The 19,182-nt window shown below is 41.3% G+C and overlaps 2 long non-coding RNA genes across 2 annotated transcripts in view; both read left to right on the forward strand.

Annotated features, from left to right (window-relative positions):
* The window catches only part of LOC125754709 (uncharacterized), a 73,521-nt gene that overhangs the window by 30,789 nt on the left and 23,550 nt on the right, over positions 1–19,182 (forward strand). The window lies entirely within an intron of this gene.
* LOC112654387 (uncharacterized) lies at positions 17,263–18,493 on the forward strand. The gene is made up of 2 exons (XR_003132974.3): positions 17,263–17,502; positions 18,203–18,493. It is a non-coding gene; the product is annotated as an uncharacterized LOC112654387 (long non-coding RNA).

Genomic DNA, 19,182 nt, shown 5'->3' on the forward strand with positions numbered 1-19,182 from the left:
AGGGGTTCAGAACCTTGCCCAAGGGGGTAAAAATCAGAGCTCCCATTTGAGTAGAGCACTGGCTAACAGCAGGGCACCTGCTCTTAAACCCTGCCTCTCCATCTTTAGGGAAAATTTCAGCTTTAATACTATTGTTCTCTGATTCAACCTTGATACCTCAGTGGGAATTGAATAGCCTCTTTGTTTCCGTAAGACCTATAATTGCCCACCAAACTACACTCTTTCTGGTGTTGGCCCAGCATGATGTAATGACACTTGGCCCTAACAGGGAAGAGTGTGAGGATTAACGAGGTGATGATTAGTAAGTGCTTTGAGCCTCTTTAATAAAAGCTTGATCTTGTGGGCTTCCATATGGGAAAAGAATTGTTTTTAATAGGAGTGAGAAACTGATGAGCACTCAATAGCAAGAAGCATTTTGTTTTTAGATGGCGGTCTCTTAAACCAAGAGCTATCATTTTGTTTAATGATTTCCAACCTGAATGAGCAGTATAACAAGTGAGCCTAAAATCAGTTAGTCAACCAAAAGGCAAACATTTTTGTAACCAGGAGATAGGGGAGCTTTAAAGCCTATAAACAATATAATCGGAGAGCACCCCTGCCATTTTACCAACTGGCAACATAAAATACGTGGGTTTTAATCATTATACTGAGATAGCTGGAACAGCTAGCTGATAGGAAGCTTAAATCTACTTGATTCTCAGGGGAAAAAAATAAGCTTAAAAACCATGTGGTGTATTTATTTTATTTGTGTGTTTTCAAATCTACTGCAAGGGATTAAGAATTCAAACACTATAAACATTGCAGTCAAGTTACACCCTCTCCTCAAAATGATATGCTAAGCCCATTGGAAGATATACATAGGGACTATGGAAGTGACAATAAGTACAGGGGCCTGGCTTCCAGCTCTTGGCACACTCAAGGGAGCCAAGAACATTCACCTTGGACTAGGCCTTTGGTCTACTAACACCAATGCCATTCCTCTCTGGGACATTCATTGCTTTAGACATTTTGATGTTCCCCATGCATACCCCGATCTCCATAGGTCTCTCCTGCTTTCTGTCTCAAGGCACTTGGAACTTATCCTCATAACCTTACCATAATTTCTCATCATTACTTGTTAATGTCTGCCTCTCCCACCATACTGTAAATTTCATGTAGGTTTAGCCAACCTTTAATGCAGAGTCTGGTGCAGAATAAGTGCTCAATAAATATTTGTGGATTTGTGTATTCTGTGGGGAAAGGGGAAGAATGGCAAAGAAGCAAAAAAATTTTAATAGGATTTAAGATCTTCTTTCATCTTTCCAGTGTTTTCATAAAAATGCATGTTACCCAGCTAGATTTCAGTTTTTTTTTTTTGTTTTTTTTTTAGATTTCAGTTTTAGAAATTTATGCTGTGGGAGTCTGTGTGTTCTTTACAGATGATCTGAGAAAGTTCGGAATACATTTCCAGTTAATCTTTTTTTTTTAAGATTTATTTATTTATTTGAGAGAGAGAGAGAGAGAGCGAGAGAGCAAGCAGGAGTGGGAAGAGCAGAGACAGAATCTCAAGCAGACTGCTGAGTGCAGAGCCTGATGGAGGGCTTGATCTCACAACCATGAGATCATGACCTGACCTGCAACCAAGAGTTAGACACTTAACTGACTGTACCACCCAGGCATCCCATCCAATGACTTTTTTTTTTTTTTATCACCAGTGCACTCCCTGGCATGGAAGGAGCCTTTAGCAGAATTGGGATGTCTGTGACATTTGTCTTCAGTCCTCTTTTTTTTATAAGTAGGCTCCATGCTCAGTGTGGAACCCAACATGGGGCTTGAACTTATGACCCCAGAGATCAAAACCCAAGCTGAGATCAAGAGTTGGATGTTCAACCAGCTGAGCCACCCAGGTGCTGCATCTTCAGTTCTCTGATGCCACTTGGTTCATACTCAAGACCATATGCATCTAGTATAGTGGCAAAGCTGTGTGGTGTAGTGTCAGAAAGGTCTCAGTGCAAATCCTAGCCCCATTGTTTATTGGCTGTATGGTTTTAAGCTATCATGGCAGCCACAAAAGTGTTCCAGTTGGGCCTCTTGCTTTGGGAGCCTAATTGATTGGGGTTCCAGCTCCTACCCCTTCTAGATCCACTGCTGCATTCGCACCCAGGCTGTGCTTCCCTGCTAATGACTGAGTCAGTGTACTCGTACCGGCCATTCCTGAGACATGTGGGACTCTTCCTTTGGACCACTTTGGCTTGAGGACTCCACATTGGCTTGGCTGAGACTTTCCTAGAGTCATGCCACAGCCCAACACTCTTCCTTTGAACTTCTATTCCCTTTGTCTTTCCTCTAGGAGGGCCAAACTAGCATCACCATCTGACAGCTCGCCCTGCATTCTCCTGCTCCCTTCTTGTGAGACCTTCCGAAGTGCCCCCCCATCTCTTGCACATCCAATCCCATCTTGGCATCTGCTTCTCAAGACACCCAATGAATGAACAAAACTAGTCACTTAGCCTCTCTGTGACTCAGTTTCCTCTTCTATTAATTGGAGATTACATAATCTTCCACAAGGGTTGCAGTGAAGATCAACGTAAGTCTGGCATCCTGTCACACAGAAACTATCATTAATTCCCATCATTTTGCCTTCTATGGTACACCCTCCTCCTTCCCCTTGACACTGTGGCTATTGATGTTTCTTGTAGCTCTTCCCTTCAGGTCCCAAGGTATTAATTAGCTGATGGCCTCCCTTCACCTGTGCTGATATACTAATGATAGCAGTGTTTTAACTGTGGCATAACCTGTAAGTCATTCTAAGAATGGAATAGCATTAAAAAATCATGAAATGGTCACATATCTTTGTCCCCTTTCTGCCTCTTTCTGTTTCTACCCTCTCAGTGGTGGGAGGCATAGCCTTAGGCTATCTCTCCTCTGCCCCTAATAAAGCTTGTTGTCAGGGAGGACATACCAGCAGGGGCCCCTTGTGTCCACTCTATTTATCTGCCTATTCCTCCTGCCCATAGGATGGGCCTGCCCTGGGCAGCTGGGAGTAGGAGCAAAGAGGTTTTCAGTCTCATTGGTTCTAGTTGCCTTTCCATGTTGCTCTGGAACTTCCTTTTTGTGCTCCATTCTCTCTTTTTTTAAAAGATTTTATTTATTTATTCATAGACACAGAGAGAGAGAGGCAGAGACACAGGCAGAGGGAGAAGCAGGCTCCATGCAGGGAACCCGATGTGGGACTCGATCCCAGGTCTCCAGGATCACACCCTAGGCTGCAGGCGGCACCAAACCACTGCGCCACCGGGGCTGCCCTGTGCTCCATTCTCAAAAGACAGTCTCTCCCTTCTAGACAGGGCCTGAAGTCCTACTTGCAGAGCTGCAAAAGTGGTTAACTAAATAGACTAGGGCTTGCTTATCCCTCTAAGCACGCAGAGTTCAAGCATAACATGTAGAAGGATCTGTTTGGTAGATAGGATGGCCTTAGTGTAGACAAGTGTGGACAAAGTCCACTCTCTTTTCTGGTGCTTCAAAATGTCTCCTGTGCTTCCCAAACATGGCCCACAGCATGGGCTGACCCACAGCAACTCATAAATGACCTGATCCTCTAGGACAGACCTGGCATTAATTCATCTTAACTTTTGAACAAGGGCTACACTGAGTGTCATAGCTTCATTGGTAGCTGATTTGAACTTTCTGAACCTTCTAGAACCTACCTGAGAACTGCCATACCCAACCCTTCCTTTCAGTGTCTCCTGTTGCAGTTAGACTTGTCACAGTCTGGTTACAAGTTAGACTTCCAGGTGACATTTTCCAAAAACCACCTTCCTCTGTGTAGCTCAACAGCCCACAAGCTCCTTTACAATGAGCTGAGAGCACCATGCAATGCCCTTGAAGTGCACAGAAGAGACTACCTGCATCGTCTCTCTGCCATGGTAACACACTCTTTCCAAGGCCTTCAGGAGTCACATGCATGGGCTCCTTGCTCTGCCTAGACTTTAACAAGTTAAAAGTTTAAAAACAAAAGAATGAGACAGAGAGTAAATTTTGTTTAGTGTAAAAAGTCAAACCATAAATGAGCCTACATAGTAGACATTGTGGATGCCCCACCCTCATCTCTTAGACCTCACCATATCTGTGCACACCAGTGACTTCCTCCCCTAAGCTGCCGTGACTACGAGCCCTAACTTACCCAAGCACAAGGCAGATGGGGACTTAAATGCAGCAGGAGGGGCTCTCAACCAAGGCTGACAGAAGTTGGTGTAGAACTACTGCATCCTCCTTTCCCCCAGGGTGGGGCAGCAATACAGCAGCTTCTCCACCAATGTCCATTTGCCTCAGTTGCCTATAATGATGGCCTGCTCACTAACACAGCCTGTACTGGTGCTCTTCCCTGTCTCATGTCCCCACCACCCTCCCAGTGCTTCTTGGGTCCATGTGTCTAGCTACTTGTCACTCAAATCCTCATCTCCACTTCTGCTTCTGGGGGGACCCGACCTAGAATGGCCCATATCTGAAACAATATTCTCTGCAAAAAGCCTTTCACCTTGCTTACAGCAATGGACCCCAAATTTTTTGCTTGTGTACTTTCATTAGTACACACCCTTATTATGTCTGTACTTGTTTATATATGACAGACTATCATTAACCAGTATATTAAGTCACAGGCTATAACTTGGGTAGGCTTTAGATCCATATTTCTAGTAGGTACCTGGATAATTTTGAGTTCTTTGAACAACTTTTTAAAAAAGATTTTAAAAATTCATTTGAGAGAGAGAGAGAATGAGCTAGAGGGAGGGGCAAAGGGAGAGGGAGAAGCAGACTCCCGGCTGAGCAGGGAACTCAACATGGGGCTCGATCCCAGGACCCGGAGCTCATGACCTGAGTTGGACACAGACACTTAACCATCTGAGCCACCCAGGCACCCCTGAACAACCTCTTTTCAGATATAAATAGGTGGTATTTGGTTTGATGTCAAATATGGTTGACAAAGAAGGTTCTAGAAGGGGGAGAAATGCAACAACATTCATTACATTGTCAGAAGGAGAAATCTAACATTTTCTGATTGTTTGATTCTTCTTGCTTTATTAATATTTTTTTCCAGCCAGAGTTTCCTTTGTGGGATTCTTCAAAATTATGTATTTATTTTGTGAGGGTTGGTTTCATTATAACTATAGACTAGAATCTATAAACACATTTTAACCAGGCAGGAAAAAACTTTGAGATGTTACAAAATATTGAAAGCAAATGACGAGACTTATCATCTTATCATCCCCTCAATTGAGGAACTCCCACTCTATCTTCAAAAATAATTGGAGCATTGTTCTTATCTTGACTATCTGACCCACAGACAGGGGAGAGGGTGGCAGCATCAATCCATATATTATCCCCTAGTTGAGTTTCTTTTCTTATTCTTTGAATTAAAACCAAATCCAATAGAAGTTACTTTTTCTTTTTTTATGGTCAGCATATAGTTTATTTTGATTATGCTTTCTACACTGAAAAGAATGTATATCATCCTGTTGTAGGTATAGTTTCTTTTTTTTATAATAAATTTATTTTTTATTGGTGTTCAATTTACCAACATACAGAATAACACCCAGTGCTCATCCCGTCAGAAGTTACCTTTTCTTCCCCCACCCCAGTGGATCACCTTGACCACCCTCTGTGGTGTGTACCCCTTTACTTTGGAGGCCACTGGTATACTTGCATCCCATCCCCATTTCTTCCCCTATCCTTCAAGAGCCTTCTTGTCCTGCACCCATCTTCCCATACCTGCCCAGCCTCTCCACAGAACACTCTGCTCCAGTCAGCCCAGTCTCTTCCCTCCTCTAACCCTTTGTTTGCTCCCAGTCGTGGTGTGTGCCCTTTCTCCTGCCCCATGCACATCCACGTTATGTTCATCTTTCCCATGGGTTTCTGCCCAGCTATTCCAGCCTGGAATGATCTCACTTTGCTCCTAATCCCTGGAACACGTCTAGACTTCACTGTACGTTTTTTTTGCAACTTTGCACCTACTTATTTGTCTCTGTAGCTGAACTCTAACAGCTGCCCACAGGCCAGAGCCACCTGAGTCTCTAATAAGCCACAGAGAAGTTGGAGAGCTTATTAGAGGTAACATGGTTTTTATTAGGTGGTGCATCCCCAAAGCAGCCCATAGGCCTGAGGATCTTCTTGGACTCTTGCCACAGACCTTGCTTTTTGGCTCTCCCAGTGTCTGTCTCCTCTGGTGACTGGTGGGGACTATAAACATTAATGGATCTATGGCACAGAGGTATTAAGGAAGCCACGGAGAAATTGCTTTGACTTCTACCTGAGAGGGCAGGATGGTGCCAGGCTTAGGGTGAGTTAACCTGCATTTCTCATGGATTACAGCTTTTGTTCTGCCCTCCCAGCCTGAGCCAAACACATTCATAATGACTTTTCTTTAAAAGAAGCCCATGTTTATTTTTAAAATTTGATCTCCCAAAGCACTGAATTACCCCCCCCTTTTTTTTACAGCTTTACCAAGATATATTTCACATGCCATGTAATTCATCCATTAATGTATACAGTGGTTTTTAGTATATTCACAGCATTGTGCAATCTAACCCTCTGATGACCATTTTTTAAAAAGATTTATTTATTCATGAGAGACACAGAGATAGAGAGGGGGGGCAGAGACACAGGCAGAGGGAGAAGCAGGCTCCATGCAGGGAGCCTGACGTGGGACTCAATCCTGGGTCTCCAGGATCAGGCCCTGGGCTGAAGGCGGCGCTAAACCCCTGAGCCACCCGGGCTGCCCTCTGATGGTCATTTTTATGTGTCAACCTGACTTGAGTCAGGTTAGGCTACAGTCCTCAGTGATTCAACTGAACACTAATCTAGATGCTGCTGTGAAGGTATTTTGTAGATGTGGTTAAAGTTTGTAATCACTTGACTTTAAATAAGGGAGATTATTTTAGATAATCTGGGTGACCCTGATTCATTCAGGTGAAAGACCTTAAGAGCAGAGCTGAGGTCGCCCAGAAGAGAAATTCTGCCTGCAGCTGCGAGCTTTGGCTCATGCCTGAGTTCTAGCCTGGTCTTCCTGCCAGCCTGCCCCGTGGGTTTCAGAACTGCCTTGCTGACCCCCACAAGTGCACAGGGTGTTTTCTTGCACTAAATCTCTTAATATATATCTCTTGCTCGTTATATGTTTCTGGTGGAACCCTATCTGATACAAACCCACTTACATACATACATATATATATATTTATTTATGATTTTATTTATTTATTCATGAGACACACACACACACACACACACACAGAGGCAGAGATACAGGCAGAGGGAGAAGTAGGCTCCATGCGGGGAGCCTGATGTGGGATTCGATCCCGGGCCTCCAGGATCACGCCCTGGGCTGAAGGTGGCGATAAACCGCTGAGCCACCCGGGCTGCCCCAAACCCACTTTTAGAATATAAAAACAAATTTCCATTTTCAATAGGAGTCTGCTTTTCTTCCCTAGGATACCTTACAATCTTCTGTCCTTTTGTTGTGTGTTCTTATTTATTTATTATTTTAATTATTATTATTTTTTCAAATGGTAAGAACATTTATTGTAAAGAGGGTCTAGGGTTTCCATGGAAAAATCAGAATATCTGAATACTTACAATTATTTTAGCCTTTTTTAAAATTCCAGTATACTTAACATACAATGTTACATTAGTTTCAAGTATGCAATATAGTGATTCACCAGTTCTATACATTACTCAGTGCTCATCGCGATAAGTGTACTACTAATCCCCTTCCCCTATTTTACCCATCCCCCCACCCACCTCCCCTATTGTAACCATCTGATTGTTCTCTATAGTTAAGAGTCTGCTTTTTGGTTTGTCTCTCTCTTTTTTCCTTCTGTTTGTTTGTTTCATTTCTCAAATTACAAATATGAATGAAATCATATGGCATAGGTCTTTCTCTGATTGGCTTATTTTCCTTAGCTGTTATACTCTCTAGTTCCACCCATACTGCTGCAAATAGCAAGATTTCATTCTTTTTTATGGCTGAGTGATATTCCATTGTATATATACAGCATATCTTCTTTATCCATTCATCTATCAATGGACACTTGGGCTGCTTCCATAATTTGGCTGTTGTAATAATGCTGCAATAAACATAAGGGATGCTCATACCCCCTTCGAATTAGTGTTTTTGTAATTTTGTGCACAATGGTTCTTTTTTCTACACATCCTTTCCAACACTTACTGTTTCTTGTGTTGATGATTTTAGCCATTATGACAGATGTGAGGTACTATCTCATTGTGGTTCTGATTTGCATTTCCCTGATGAGTGATGTTGAGTATCTTTTCATGTGTCTGTTGGACATCTGGATGTCTTTTTTGAGAAATGTCTGTTCTGTCTTCTGCCCATTTTTAAATTGGATTATTTGTGTTTTTTTGGGGTTGAGTTATATAAGTTCATTTATCAGATGTCATTTGCAGATCTCTTCTCCCATTCAGTAGGTTGTTGTTTAGTTTTGTTGGTTGTTTCCTTTGCTTTGCAGAAGCTTTTTATTTGGATGTAGTCCTAATAGTTTATTTTTGCTTTTGTTTCTCTTGCCTCAGGAGACATATCTAGAAAGATGTTGCCACAGCCAGTGTCGGAAAAATTACTACCTGTTCTCTCTTCTAGTATTTTTATGGTTTCGGGTCTTTCGTTTAGGTCCTTAATCCATTTTGAATTTATTTTTGTGTATGATGTGAGAAAGTGGTCCAATTTCATCCTTTTGCATGTAACTGTCCAGTTTTCCTAACACCATTTGTTGAAGAGACTGTCTTTTCCCCATTGCATATTCTTGCCTCCTTTGTCGAAGATTAATTGACCATATAATTGTGGATTTATTTCTGGACTTTCTATTCTGTTCCTTTGATATGTGTGTCTGTTTTTGTGCCAGTACCATACTGTTTTGATTACTAGAGCTTTTTAAAAAAGCTTTTGTTTATTTATTCATGAGAGACACACACAGAGAGAGGCAGAGACATAGGCAGAGGGAGAAGCAGGCTCCCTGTGGGGAGCCCAATGCCGGACTCAATCCCAGGACCCCAGGATCATGACCTGAGCCAAAGGCAGATGCTCAACCACTGAGCCACCCAGGTGCCCCTGATTACTACAGCTTTTTAAGAAAAGATTATTTATTTACTTATTTATTTATTTGGCAGAGAGAGAGAGAGCACAAGCAGGGAGAGTGGCAGGCAGAGGAAGAAGGAGAGGGAAAAGCAGGCCCCTGGCTGATCTAGGACACCATTCCCCGCCACCCAGCCATACAGGGCCCAATCCCAGAATGCTAGGATCATGACCCGAGCCGAAGGCAGATGCTCAACCAACTGAGCCACCCAGGTTCCCCAATTACTACAGCTTTGTAATATAACTTGAAGTCTGGAATTTTGATACCTCCAGTTTTGATTTTCTTTTTCAAGATTGCTTTGGCTATTCAGGGTCTTTTGTTTTTGGATAGTTTGTTTTAATTCTGTGAAAAATGCTCTTGGTATTTTGATAGGGATTGCATTAAATGTGTAGATTGCTTTGGGTAGTATAGACATTTTAAAAGTATTTGTTCTTCCAATCCATGATGATGGAATGTCTTTCTATTTCTTTATGTCATCTTCAATGTCTTTCAACAGCGTTTTATAGTTTTCAGAGTACAGATCTTTCACCTCTTTAGTTAAGTTTATGCCTATGTATTTTATTATACTTGGTGCAATTGCAAATGAGGTTGTTTTCTTAATTTCTCTTTCTGCTGCTTTATTATTAGTGTATAGAAATGTAACTGATTTGTGTACATTGGTTTTGTATCCTGCAACTTTATTGAATTCATTTATTGGTTCTAGTAGTTTTTTGGTGGAGTCTTTGGGTTTTCTATATGTAGAATCATGTCATCTGAAAATAGTGAAAGTTTTACTTCTTCCTTACCAATCTGGATGCCTTTTATTTCTTTTTGTTGTATGATTGCTGAGGCTAGGACTTCCAGTAATGTTGAATAGAAGTGGAGGGAGTGGACATCCTTGTTTTATTCCTGACCTTAGAGGAAAAGCGCTCAGTTTTTCCACATTGACTATGATGTTAGCTGTGGTATTTTCATATAAGGCCTTTATTACATTAAGGTATGTTCCCTCTAAACTTACTTTGTTGAGGGTTTTTATTATGAATGGATGTTTGTGAAATACTTTTCATGTATCTATTGAAATGATTATATGGTTTTTATCCTTTCTCTTGTTGATGTGATGTATCACATTGATTGTTTGCAAATATTGAACCATTCTTGAATCCTGGGAATAAACCTGATAGTGGTGATTTTTTAAATGTATTGTTTGATTCAGTTTGCTGATAGTTTATTGAGGATTTTTGTATCTATGTTCATCAGAGATATTGGCCTGTAGTTCTCTTTTTTTTGTGTTGTCTTTATCTGGTTTTGGTATCAGGGTAATGCTGGCCTCATAGAATTTGGGTGTTTTCCTTCCTCTTCTGTTTTTGAAATAGTTTGAGAATAAGAGGTATTAACTCTTCTTTAAATGTTTGCTAGAATTTACCTCTGAAGGCATCTGGTTCTGGACTTCTGTTTGTTGGCAGTTTTTTGATTACTGATTCAATTTCATTGCTAGTAATTGGTGTATTCAAATTTTCTATTATTTTGGGGATCCCTGGGTGGCTCAGCGGTTTAGTGTCTGCCTTCAGCCCAGGGCGTGATCCTGGAGACCCGGGATTGAGTCTCACATCGGGCTCCCTGAATAGACATTTCTCCAAACACGGTATACAAATGGAAAGATGCTCAACATCATTAGTTATTAGAGAAATACAAATCCAAATCACAATGAGATATCACTTTGTTCCTACTAAAATGCCTGTAATAAAAAAAGACAATAGTAAGTGTTGGCAAGGATATAGAGCAATTACAACCTTCATATACTGCTAGGGGAAATGTAGAATGGTACAGCTAGCTGCTTTGGAAAACAGTTTGTCTATTTCCCCAAACGTTAAATTCAGAGTCACCATATGACCTAATCTGGAGAGTACTCTGACACCAATCAACCAATTCTTCAATTCTCTGGACACCAACTGGGTGTCCAACAATTCATTTTTGACACTGTGTGGTGTTACTGTCAGATTCCACATATTTAAGGATTTAGTTCTGCAAGACTGCTCCCACTGCAGACGCCAGTTGGAAGTCCCATGCCATACTTACTTCTGAGTGACTGCCTATAAATCAGAGGTTCCCATGATCCTCTCCTCAGATTCAGTAGATTGCTAGAATGGTTTACAGAACTGAGAAAAATGCTTTATCTATGTTTACCACTTTCTTACAAAGCATACAACTCAGGAACAGCCAGATGGGAGGGATGTGTAGGGCAAAGTGTGGAGAGAGGAGTGGGGAGCATCCATCCAGCAAGTTCACATGTTCACCAACCTAGAAACCCTTCAAATATCGTATTTTGAGTTTTTATAGAGCTCCACCTCTAGCACCACCTCCCCTTCCCATGGATCAGTGAGTGGGACTGGAATTTCCAACTCTGATCACTTAACCTTTTTGATGACCAACCCTATCTTATGGCCATCTAGGGGTCCCTTCTTAAGTCACCTCATTAGCATAAGCTTAGGTGTGATTTAAAGGGGCTTATTATGAATAACAACAAAAACATACTTCTATCAGAAAATTCTAAGGGTTTTAGGAGCTCTGTACCAGAAACTGTGCACAAAGACCAGGTATGTTTTTGTATTATACCAAATCTAGCAATTCCACTCTAGATGTATACCCAGGAGAAATGAAAATGTGCATCCACACAAAAACTTCTATGTGAACTTTTAGAGCAGCATTCTTTATAATAGCCCCAAAGTAGAAACAACCCAAATGTCCACCAACTGATAAATGGATAAACAAAACATATCCATACAATGGGATATTATTTGGCAATAAAAAGGAATGATGTTCTGATAAATGTTATAATGTGGATGACCCTTGAAAAAATTTTGGTAAGGAAAATAAGTCAGACACACAAAAAACACATATCCAATGATTTTATTTACATGAAATGTCTCAAATAGGCAAGTGTGTATAGAGGCAGAAGGTAGATGAGTGGTTGCCAGGGGCTAGGACCATTGGGAGGAATAGAAGGTGACTGCTAATGGGTATAGGGTTTCTCTTTGGGGTAATAAAGTGTTCTAAAATCATAATGTGGTGATAGTTGCGCAACTCTGTGAATATTCTAAAAAACAGTGATTTGTATACTTTTAAGTAGGTGAGCTGTATAGAATGTGAATTATATCTCAATAGACCTGTTTTTACAAAGTCCAGCAACTTGGCCAAGGGCAAAGAATTACTAGTAAATAGCTGAGTTGAAACTTGAATACGAGTCTGGACTGCATGCTCCCTTTCTGTCTGTCTAACTTTTTATCTCACATAAGCCTGGTATATTTATTATCTCAAAAAATCATGTGCATAGAAAAATAGTAATATGTATTACATATATAAAAACATTTTATCATCCACCTTTTTAAAAAAAGACTTATTATTTATTTGAGAGAGAGACAGAACAAGTTGGGGGAGGGGCAGAGGGAGAGAATCTTCAAGCAGACTCCCTGCTGAGTGCAGAGCAGGGCTTGATTCCACAGCCCATGAGATTATGACCTGAGCTGAAACCAAGAGTCAGATACTTAAGCAACTGAGCCACCCAGGCATCCCTATCATCCACCTTTTTAAAATTAATTTTTTATTTTAACCTCAGTAGGGTTAACATACAGTGTTGTATTCGTTTCAGTTGTAAAATACAGGGATTCAACACTTCTGTACATTACCCAGTGCTCATTATGATCAGTGTACTTTTTTAAAAAGATTTTATTTATTTACTCATGAGACACACAGAGAGAGAGAGAGAGAGAGAGACGGAGACACAAGCAGAGGGAGAAGCAGGCTCCCCGCGGGGAACCTGATGTGGGACTCGATCCCGGGACTCAAGGATCACACATTGAGCTGAAGGCAGACGCTCACTCACTGAGCCACTCACCCATGGTGTCCCATGATCAGTGTACTCTTAATCTCCGTCACCTATTTTACACCCCCCCACATACACACACCTCCCTTCTGGAAACATTCAGTTTGTTCTCTGTACTTAAGAGTCTGTTTCTTGTCTCTCTCTCACTCTCTTTTTCCCCTCTTTGCTCATTTGTTTTGTTTCTTAAATTCCACATACGAGTGAAATCATATGATATTTGTATTTCTCTGACTTATTTTACTTAGCACAACACTCTCTAGCTCCACTCATGTTGTTGCAAATGGCAAGATATCATTCTTTTTTATGGTAGAGTAGTATTCCACTATATATATATATACTACACCTTCTTTATCTATTCTGTAGATGGACACTTGGGCTGCTTCCATGTCTTGGCTATTGTAAATAATGCTGCCATAAACATAGGGGCACGTATATTTTTTGAATTAGAGGTTTCATTTTCTTTGGGTAAATACCCCATAGTGGAATTACTAGATCCTATGGTAATTCTATTTTTAATTTTTTGAACAACCTCCATACTGTTTTCCACAGTGGCTGCACCAGTTTGCATTCCCACAGACAGTGCAAGAGGGTTTCTTTTTCTCCAACACTTGTTGTTTCTTGTGTTCTTGATTTTAGCCATTCTGACAGGTTGAGGTAAAATCTCACTGTGGTTTTGATTTGCATCTCCCTGATGGTGAATGATGTTGAGCATCTTTTCATGTGTTTGTTGGCCATCCCTTGTCTTCTTTGGAGAAACGTCTGGGCCCATCCACCTCTTTTTTACAATTTAAAATGGATTGTGGGCGTTTTTCCATGTCACGATATAGTCTCTGACAACATAACATTTTAATACATACATAGTATCTGATTGTGTGGCTGACCCTTAATTTATTCAACTGAGTCTTTGGTATTTGGGTGGTTTCTAATATAGAGCTCTTATCAAACTAACTGATGTAAACAGGCTGGTAAGCTTTTTATTTTTGATAGCATCCATGGCCTTTTTTCAATGATTGGAACAGGGTCTGTCTCTTTTAAACTTTTTACTAAAGCCCAAATGTACATACATAATACATATATATCATAAATGTAAAGGTGGACATATTTCAAAAACTAAACATACCCGTGTAACTAGTACCCAGCTTAAGAAATAGGACATGACCAGCACTTCAGAAGCTCCCTTCATGCTGTCTGCCCCCTAGGTCTTTTCTTTTTTCAATTAAATATCAGCTGGTAATATGTCAAATTGGCAAATCCAACATGCCCCCGTGGGATAGGGCCAGTAAAGACATCACAGGTTGCTACCGAATGTACACTCATGGCTCTCCCACTTTCAATGCTCTGGAATCTACCAACCTTAACTCTCACCTGAGTGTCACCTATACCCAGAGTTTCCACTTTTTAGGTAGTTTCCATAGCTGAGTGGGCTGCTGGCAAGTTGACTTGGCATGGGTATGTGGCATGACCAGGCATGTGGTGCCCTCTCCCCTGCCCTACGCACCTGATAAAGCCAAAAGGGAGGGCCTGAACATCTGAGCAATGGCCAGATGTTCTAAACCAGTGGCTTTCCAACTTGGCTGTGTATTAGAATCCCTGTGAGAGCTTTAAAATGTAATAATGCCTGGCTCCCACCCCCCCAGAGATTCTAATTTAATTGGTATGGGGTATGGCCTGGACATGGAGATTTAAAAAAAAAAAAATCCAAGTAATTCCTGTGTGCAGCAAGGACTGAGAACCTATGCTCTAAACTCAGATTCTTTTTTTCCCTTGTCAAATTATTATTTAAATTCTATTTATTTAACATGTAGTGTAGTATTGGTTTCAGGAGTAGAATTTAGTGATTCATCACTTACATACAACACCCAGTGCTCATCAGAAGTGCCCTCCTGAATCCCCATCACCCATTTAGCCCATCCCCCACCCACCTCTCCTCCAGCAACCCTCAGTTTGTTCTCTATCCTTAAGAGTTTCTTATAGCTTTTCTTTCTCTTTTCTTACCCCTTCCTATATGTTAATCTGTTGTTTCTTTTTTAAAGATTCCACTTATCCATTCATGAGAGAAACAGAGAGAGGCAGAGACACAGGCAGAGGGAGAGGCAGGCTCCCTGCAGAGATCCCGACGTGGGACTCGATCCTGGGTCTCCAGGATCATGCCGTGGGCCAAAGACAGACGCTCAACCACTGAGCCACCCAGGCGCCTCCTGTTTTGTTTTTAAATTCCACATATAAGTAAGATCATATGATATTTGTCTTTCTCTAATGGACTTATTTCACTTACCATCACATACTTTAGCTCCATCCACATCATTGCAAATGGCAAGACTTCATTCTTCTTGATGGCTGAGGAATATTCCATTGTACACATATACCACATCCTCTTTATACATTCATCAGTCAGTGGACATTTGGCCTCTCTCCATAGTTTGGCTATTGTTGATAATGCTGCTAAAATATCAGAATGTATTACCCCTTCAAATCTGTATTTTTATATCCTTCGGGTAAATATCTAGTAGCGCAATTGATGGGTTGTAGAGTAGTTCTACTTTTAATTTTTTGAGGAACCTCCATACTGTTCTACAGAGTGGCTGCACCAGCTCGCATTCTCACTAACAGTGTAAGAGGGTTCCCCTTTCTCTGCATCCTCACAAACATCTGTTGTTTCCTGTGTTGTTAATTTTAGTCATTCTGACAGGTATAATATCTCATTGTGATTTTGATTTGAATTTCCCTGATGCTGAATGATGTTGAGCATCTTTTCATGTGCCTGTTAGCCATCTGGATGTCTTCTTAGGAAAAATGTCTATTCACGTCTTCTGCCCATTTCTTAACTGGATTATTATTTTTGGGGTGTTGAGTTTGATAAGTTCTTTATATATTTTAGATACTTACCCTTTATCAGATATGTCACTTGCAAATATCTTCTCCCATTCCGTAGGCTGCCTTTTAGTTTTGTTGATTATTTCCATCGCTGTGCAGAAGCTTTTTATCCTGATGAAGTCCTGATAGTGCATCTTTGCTTTTGTTTCTTTTGCCTCTGGAGACGTGTCTAGTAAGAAGTTGTTATGGCTGAGGTCAAAGAGATTGTTGCTGCCTGTGTTCTCCTCTGGTATTTTAATGGATTCCTGTCTCACATTTAGGTCTTTCATCCATTTTTAATTTATTTTTGGGTATGGTGTAAGAAAGTGGTCCAGTTTCATTCTTCTGCATGTGGCTGTCCAGTAGTCCCAAAACGATTTGTTGAAGAGACCATTTTTTTAAATTGGGTATTCTTTCCTGCTTTGTTGAAGAGGAGTTGACCATACTAAACTCAGATTCTTTTTGGCGTTTGTTGGTGTGCTGTTTAGTGTCAACATCAGCTGAGGATTAAGCGCCACGTCTCATTGACTGTAATATTTTTGTAATTCACATTAGCAGTTTTTTTTTGCTTTCCTTAGAGGGTTTGTGCAACACTATTTTGACAACATGCCACTCTCTCTATAGATTGAACTGACAATCTCTAAGATGGTTGTGGATATACTGGGTCATTTTGCCTGAATAGGAATTAAGATGTCTTAAAACAATACGGAATTACAAAAGTCACCCCTTATGCATATTTGATATGCTTTCTTATGTATCCTGCACATGATGTGCTCACTGGAAGAATGTTGGCTTTGGATATGTATGTCACACAGGGGAGATTTGCAAAGCTGTGATGCCTTTCCATCTGAGTTATTCCCTGGTGATTTCTTGCAGAGGATACAAGCCTTTGGAAGGGCTATCCTTAGTCAAGGAGGACTTCCCCATAGAGGGGCCTGGACAGCATTGTTGGAAGATGATTAAAGAAAGCTTCTTTATAAGTTACCTTTAGGAGGGAAAACGAAATGTCTGGCTTATGAACCAAAACAAATGGGGTGAGTAGAAATCAGAAACTTAAAGTAGAAAAGAAAGAGAAAGGAGTTCAAGCAAGAAGAGAGATGAGTCTGGGGTAATTGGCACTTCCAGAGTGTGAAAGGTGTATGACCAATCTCCAGCAGAGGCAATGACTGGCTAGCTTACTGTTGGATTTACAGTAGAACCATTGGCTAGTATAAGCGGAGCCTGCCAGGTACTAATGCACAGGAATTGTGGGCAGGTGTCTTCAGTGTTAGGGTAATAAACAGTAAAAGCAAAAAGATATAGAAACACCTTCTAATTCCTGGGGAAATGTCAGCCTCTCTTCAAATTCACTCTTAAATGTCTACATGAGGATGCTGTTCCCAGGCTGGAGTTCCCAGGAGCCCCATCCTTTCCTGGGCAGTGCTCTGTGGATCCTGGCATGATTTCAAAGCAGTGGTGGATTTCAAAGCAGTGGTGGATTCTGTCTTGTATTTATACAACCAACAGAAAGAATCTATTTTAGAGAAAACAGGCGAAGAAGAGAGCAGTGGGTAGCAATTTCATAGCCTGCTCTGTAATTTAGTGTGGTGTTCTGTGCTGAAGGAGAAAATAATCCCTGTGTTAACAGACAATGGAGGACGAGAGAAGGAATGATCAAGCAATTTGGACCCCCGTCCTGTGAGTTTTCAATGTGTTGGGAAGGGAGGAAAAACTTTTTTGACTTTTTCTTGTTCTATTTTAACATCATAGAAAGACATTAGTTATTTGTGGAGTTTGATGCACAGATTAAGATAGATAGATAGATAGATAGATAGATAGATAGATAGATAGATAGCAGGACAGGCAGTGTATACGTAGATAGGGTAAGAGGAACTGAGAGTACTGGCCAAGGACATGGGCTCTGGAGCCAGACTGCTGCCTGGTATCGAGTCACAGCCACGATTAATATGTGACCTTGGGCAGGTTATATAACCTCATGTCCTCATCTGTTAAATGGGATAATAAGAGTACATACCTCATACTGGCACAAAGTAAGCCAGTAAATTTTGCTTTCATTGTATTATCATTAGCATAACTCACTGGTATATTAAGAGAGAACAGATGGGAATCATCTACCCTAGCCTGAGGAGGTCAGAGAGAATCACCTGCCCAGGGCACTGGAGGTGGTGGGCTGCGTTGAATCTCTGATGATCAATAGGAATTGGCAGGAGAGAGGGGGAGATAATATCCCCATTCCAGGCAGAGTGCAGTCTGCGGCTGAGGAACAAGGCATCTATAAGGAAGGTTTTTGTGTGATTTGTATTATTTGAGTCACTGTGACTGCCATGTTTGACAAACAGGTAAACACATGTATGGAAGTCACAATGTTTTTTTCTAGTCCACAGAATATGACTAGAGTGCAAGGGAGTTCAAGAACCTTTCATGATGTCTCCATGTCTCCCCGGGGTCTGGAGTCTACAGTTTGGAAATCATTGCTGGAGTCTCTTGTATCCTGGATCCAGGCCCGGCTTTCTCTCAACAGTGCTGTCCAGATGGAGAGCCACGGAAAGCTTTCAAACAGGGGAACCGTGATGGAAATAATTATTCCACGTCTATTTCAGTGAGCCTCCTTTCAGTGTGCCTTTATGTGTAGCTGACTCTAATAAAGCAAAAAACTACATTTCCCAGACTCTCTAGCAGCTGTGCAATTTCAGTTCCACCAATCAGATGTGGTCATGTGAGACAAATCCAGACTGCCTTTAAGTGGGGAAAGAGGCATGGTGGGAAGCTTCTGTGTTGCAGGTGTATCTTTCAAGAGGTCTTGTGTGCCTCTGAAGCCAGTGTTCCAATAGTGGTTTCCTGAATCCCCAGATCATATCTGAGGTTGGCAACCCTGTGGAGCCAGCTGTTGAAAGGGCACCTTGCCGATTTCCTCATACAAGTCCTTCCTGAGGGTGGTGGTTTGCTATCAGGGGAACCCAGTAGGCACATGTCTGGGGTTGGCTCTAACCTGGACCCAGATCCTGCTTTCTTTCTACCTTTAGCTAGTCCAGGGTCAACCCAGTTCTGTTTCTCCTTTCCCCCACCTGTAACCCTTCATTCAAGTCATGAAGTCATGGTCTCTCCTACAGGTTTGGGAAAGGAATCTCTGCCCTGGGTCAAGGTTATTTTCTTCCCAGAAGGCACCTGGGCTTCCTAGGCATACTTTCCCATACCCCCTTTATGCAAATTTGGTCATTTCCCTCCTTCACCTCCCCAGATACCTTGCCACAAAGTAATGCCACTTTGTGGAGGATGAGTGATATAGCCTTGGGGGGGTCATGCTGATACAACAGGCTAAATGATCTAGATAAACTAACCAAAATGACTGGACAGGAG

The sequence above is a fragment of the Canis lupus genome, chromosome X (assembly GCF_003254725.2).
Source record: "Canis lupus dingo isolate Sandy chromosome X, ASM325472v2, whole genome shotgun sequence".
Classification (NCBI taxonomy): domain Eukaryota; kingdom Metazoa; phylum Chordata; class Mammalia; order Carnivora; family Canidae; genus Canis; species Canis lupus.